This window comes from Protobothrops mucrosquamatus, unplaced genomic scaffold (assembly GCF_001527695.2).
Source record: "Protobothrops mucrosquamatus isolate PMUCROS unplaced genomic scaffold, P.Mucros_1.0 scaffold_125, whole genome shotgun sequence".
Lineage (NCBI taxonomy): Eukaryota > Metazoa > Chordata > Lepidosauria > Squamata > Viperidae > Protobothrops > Protobothrops mucrosquamatus.
Genome location: NW_015386201.1, coordinates 1,489,886 through 1,495,921, shown reverse-complemented (window position 1 = coordinate 1,495,921; position 6,036 = coordinate 1,489,886).

Here is a 6,036-nt window from a genome sequence, read left to right as displayed (position 1 = left end):
CTGAATGCTGCAGCATGGTACGTTTTTTCTGCAGTTTATTTGTTGATTAAGGTTATAATTGTCTGTGGAGATTCTCAGTCATCCAGGTCATAGTTGTTTCAAAGGTGCTTTTTTTAATAAAAAAAAAAAAAGAGGGAAAAGAAAAATAACTAAATCACATGAAGGAATCCCTCAGAACTCGTGGTTAGCCTAACTTGGCCATCAAATCCAGAAAAAGATCCACCACCAGCTCCTCAATTACAGACAAAGAAGAGAACAACAAAGATAGCAACATTGTCATTCCATACATTGCAGGAATATCTGAAAGCTCAGGAGGATTTCCAGCCAGCACAATATACATGCACACTTTAAACCCAAGAATACACTAAGGCAGAAGTTTGTTCACCCCAAGGATAAAACACCCAGACACAAACTGAGCAATGTGATATATGCAATACAGTGCTGTGAGACATGTACAGATCTGTACATTGGTAAAACAAAACCACTTCACAAGCACATGGCACAACATAGGACAGGGGTGTCCAACTTAATTTCATTGAGGGCTACATCAGCATTGTGGTTGCCCTTAGGAGGCCAGATGGGTGTGGCTGGGGTGGGTGCAGCCTACTGGGTGGGCGTGGCTGGCATGGGCATGGCCTACTGGGTAGGCATGACCAGCTTGACATCACTTGTGTCAGGGGTGCCTGTGCGGGCCTGGGCAGGACCGGGGCAAATCTGAGGGTCTCCGATGGAACTGGGGCAAGCGCTGGGGCATGGTCCAATGGAGGAGCCTCACTGTCTCTCTCAGGCCGTGCAGGGGCCAGGAGCTCTGGGCAGCGGAGGTCATGCACCCAGCCCGGCTCTTGAGCTCCCACAACACTGGGACAGCACAGCCCTGCCTAGCCCAGCGGCACTTCCCCAAGGGGGTGCCCAGTTGCGCTTACCTCCTCAAGGCTGCTGCTGCTGTGCTCGCTCTCCTTGGCCAGGTTGCTCATGGTGGGTGCAGGAGGACAAAGTGCATGGGTCAGAGGGAGACCCACTCCCTCTCGATACAAGGAGACCTGGCTTTGTAACCAAAGCATCCTCAGCAATAGGATGGGAGAGCACCAGGGGATGGCAAAAGGCAACAGGGCTGCTGGTGGCCAAATGCTAAGGCAGGCCTTCCCTCAGGCCCTCCCTCCCGCTCATTCCAATCTCCCTCCTTTCTTCCTCCCTCCCCTCCTTCCCTGCCTCCCTCCTTTTCATTCCCATCTCCTTCCTTCCTTCCCTTTCTTTCTTCCTGTTTCCCTCCCCTCCTTCCTTTCTTCCTTCCCTCCCTCCCTCTGTGCCCAGGAAGGGATGAGAGGAGGGAGAGAGGTTGGCAGCACTTCTCTCAAAGAAAAACAGAGTTGGAAGAGACCTTTGAGGTCTTCTAGTCCAACCCCCTGCTCAAGCAAAGGGACCTATACTATTCCAGACAATGGAATATCCAATCTCTTCTTAAAAGCCTCCAGTAATGGAGCATCAACAACTTCTGAAGGCAAGCCTTTTCACTGGTTAGTTGTTTTCAAAAATCCTTAGTTCTAGGCTGGTTTTCTTCTTGATTAGTTTCCATCTATTATTGCCTTCTGATGCTTTGGAAAATAGGTTGACCCTTCTTCCCATTCAATTCAAAAAGTTCTATTATCGGCTGAATTTTAGGGAGGAGAGGTGGCAAGAATAGACCACAAAGCCAATCTGAGAATTTGGTCTCTCACCTGCCTGCACACCACCTCCCTGATGCAGCACGTGTGTGTGTTTGTGTGTGTGAAAGAGAGAGAGAGAGAGATCCTCTTTTTGTAAGTTTGCTTACTCTGTTTGCAATGTTCCCTGTTCCCTACACATTCACTCCCTGCTGGCTCAATCTCACTCTCTTACACACACATACAAAAATTCTCCCTGCTTTCTCCCCCTTCTCACTCTTTTCCTCCAGCTGCACCTGAACAGAGTGGGAGAAGGTTAAAAAAATAGAGAGGGGGGAGAAAGGGGGAGGTTCCCCTTTTTTGTAACACCTCGGCTTCCTCCTCCTCCTCCTCCTCTTCCCCTTCTCTCTCTCTCTCTCTCTCTCTCTCTCTCTCTCTCTCTCTCTCTCTCTCTCTCTCTCTCTCTCTCTTTCACACACACACTCACACACACACACACAGAAACCCTTCCTGCTTTCTCCACCTTCTCACCCTTTCTCTCCAGTCTCCACAGAGGCTCACAGGTTGCTGTCCGCTAGCAGTTCCAGGCTGCGGCTCTGCATCCGGCATGAGTGCAGCATTGCTCTACTATATGGCAGAGAGGGCAACTGGGAGCCAGCCGACGCTGGGCTTGTGCCACCGCGTGCTCCCATCTCCCCGCCTTTCATCCCACAGGCCAGGCATGCCCTGGGGCGCTAGGCTTACAGAACGCCATGGCCTGAGCAAGGAAAGGTGTGGCCCGTCAAAGCAGAGCCGGATGAGGAGAGGCCCAGCAATGCGGGGTGTGGCAGGAGGTGACAGGGTTAGGCTGGGAGGGGCGGGGCAGGGTGAGACAAATGAGCTGCAGCTGCTGCTGCACACCACCAGCCTCCGAACACTTGCCATTTCATGTGTGTGTGCCGGGGGGGCACCCAGCCAGGTTGGGGTAGGCCAGGCTGGGACAGTGAGGGCTGGTCCCTTCCCATTTCTGGGACAGCCCCAGGGGCCAAATCTGGGCCCTCTGCAGGCCAAATCCAGCCCATGGGCCTTGTGTTTGACATATCTGACATAGGAAATCAAATCCATCAGGACAAGATTCAGCAGTCTATCTGCATTTGTAAGACAAAGGTCGCTCTTTTGAAGACAGCAAAGTCCACATTTTGGATAGAGAGGATCATTGGTTTGAAGGAGGGTAAATTTATGTTAACATTGAGCAGCCCTCTCTCAACAGAGGGAGAGATAAGACACCACCTCCAGTCTACAATGTAGCCCTTGCAGCAGTTCCAAGAAGATTCTGCAACCAATTGCACTCTTATTCAGGTAATCATTAGGGCAAAGATAAACTCCCCAAGTGGCTTCAAGAGCTCTTGGAGAAAATGCTAATGACCAGATGACTGCAAAGAAATATAGTCTAACCTCCCCCCCCCCATCCAGTCAGAACCTATCCTTCCATTCCTCCCACTATCCAGTTTCAATTATCAGTACCTATCCTTCCATCTCCCCCCCCCACCTCATCATCACAACTGATGAAGCTTCTTGGGTGAAAAGTAAAATGTTTTGTTCTTCATCAAGGAAAAAATAGTCCAGTTGCCTTTTGAAAAAGCACCTTTGAGTTGTAGTCTATACCTTTTACTAAGCTCTTGTTTATAAGCCCATCCCTCTCACAGTTAATGACTCTGGATGGTGTACAAAAGATAAAAAGATAAAAAATGCAAAAAACAAAACCTAACAAAATAAAATATATAATGAACAAATAGCAGGTAGCAAAGGTGGTAGTGACTCAAAGGAGAAAATGCCCCATGGTTCTCAGCAAAACAGGGAAATGGATGAAGAATTCACCAATGGGTTATTTCAGTCCTCCTGCCCAATCAGACTAGATAGTCAAAGTTGTCACACCCGTCCTTGCCTGGTACCTCCCAGTTTCAACTTAGTCTGTTCGCCCATGAGGACGTGACAATTTTGACTCCCAAATTCTGACTTCTGACAGGTTTGATTCAGGGGAAATATTTTTCCTTCTAACCCATTAGTGGATTCTTCTTTTAGGGGAAAGGGAAAAAAAACCAGAAGCCACACAGCTTCTGTTCAACTTTCCTCTTAAATTCCTTAGGTTTCTACCATCTGAAATCCCCCCCCTTAACTGTCAGCCCCACAGTGGACTGCAGCGTCCACTTTGGAAAGCTGTTTTACCTAAAAAAAATTCCAGAGTTTTAGGAATCCAAGGATTGCTTTGACAGGACAGCCAGAAGCTATTTAGCTTCTATTCAGCTCTCTGCTACAATCCTATAGGCTTCTGTCACCTGAAGCTTTCCTTAGCTGTCAGCTCCGAAAGTTTGCGCTGCGGCCGCCATTTTGGAGGCCATTTCTCTGTCAGACGCTTCAGGGGCCATTAATAACAACTCGGTCACAGTACAGGAGCCAGTTTCAGTGCGAAGCCTAACATCTCACAGCTGTTTACCCCAGCATTCATCGGACCTGATAGTTCTGATTTATTTTGGCTCCGGACTTTCTGCTGCTGCTGGGAGGTGCCGCGGCCACCGCACCTCTCAACTGTTCGGCGCGGATAGCTCAATTTCAAATTGCAAGCTACAGAGATCAGGAGAAGAGGGAGACTACGCTCTGCGCATCTCCTAGCGTTTTTGAAGCAGACTTCACCCATTTCAAGCTCTTGCTCCTCAGATTTCAAGGGTTTGCCCTCTCCCACTCTCGGCAGCGCGGCCGCCATTTTGGCGTGCCACGAGGCGACCGTTTGCCGCATTGACAGGCACCTTGAGGGCTTGAACCTGGGTGGAGGATTAGTCCCTCCCTGGTAGTGCCCAGTAGACGGCCGCCAGCAATATTGGTAGGTCAGAGCTGCTTTCCTTCCTTTACAGCCACTATCTCTATCTGAGATTCCCACATAGGAAAGGGATATTACTCCAACTGCTCCCTTCCCGCTAGTGTGGCTGCCATTTTGATCACAGCAGCTGGACCTCACTCACTCCCATTTAGGCCAACATACAGTTGACAGCTTCCAATTCCACAAGGAATTTAAATTCACAACTAAAACTCAGTGGACCCTTTTGCTACAACCTGCTTGCACTATATTTGGCAGCTCTCTCAGCACCAGTTCTCAACTGCACATACAACCTTGCGCAGGCCTTTGCCACTTAGCACTCCTTCACCTTAGCCTTCTGCCACTCTGCATCTAGTGGTTGCTCACTAGGACCTGACCATCACCACTAAAGTGAGACACGTGAGATCTTGTCACCACACGGACCACAGGACTGTGCATTACGGACACATTAACTTTGTCTTTACCCCTGGTGATGAGCGCCTTGGTGCGCCCAGCGTGAGTTCTGCTTGGCCAGTGGGCCGGACCACGCTGATCCGCGTGCAGGTCAGCCCCATCACGGTGGGTAACTGACGTTTCTTGCAGATCGAGATCGTTCCAGTGCCGCATCAGGAACCCTTCTCGACTAACCATGGCAGACAACACTGAGCCACAGGCTTCTGCTGCTGTTAAGCAACCCAGTCGCAAATCTCATGGTCAAGAAGCTGCGGCTAAGGTAAAGGCCAAAGCTAAGTCTAAATCCGGCAAGAGCTCAAGCAAGTCAGCTGACAAGCAGGCCGATTGCTCACACCGGGCCCTGGAGAAGCAATTCTCCCGGGCTCAACGATTGTCAGCTAGGGAAGGGCGTAAATCACCACTTCCCCCGCTTGCAGCTCCTGCAATGGACTCCCAATCGCTTAATTCAACATGGGCATGGTCCCCAGAGCGAGAGCTTCAGCAGGTCTCAGTACAGACCTTTGGTCAGGGAGGTCCACCCCTCTTTGGGGAGGAGCTCGAGCCACCGGGACCCTCCACGGAACCTACAGCGACCTTCACACCGACTGCAGCAGGGCTTCGTCCTTCACAGGAGCCTTCCTTTGCTGATCAGCTGCAGACCATGATATTGCAGGTGGTCCTTCAAGCGATGGCCTCATTGGGTCATCACCATCCTTCATCCCTGCCAAGGTCTTCATCAGTGCCAACCGTCTCAACACGACCCATACTGCTCAACCACCCTAGTGCTATCTCGCCCCCCCATTCACCAGGATCCGACTCTTCCAGCTCCTCTGATTATGACCGAACTGCAGACCAGTGGTCGGATTGTGAGGAGCCTCCACAAGACTCCCATCCCATGGCAGAGCTCTTTAACGCTTCGCTTTTTCCATCTTCGCAGGGCATGTGCAGCGGGTAAGATCACTTCTGACCCTATTCCCACCCCGGAGACTTCCACTGGCCAGGACACGAATCCACTATTCTCGGAACCAGTAATCTGGCATCAGCAAATCCCCTGTCCCCCTTTATTCCTTAAGAAGGAAGTCTAAGCCGAGAAGGCTTAGACTCCGACTGGTT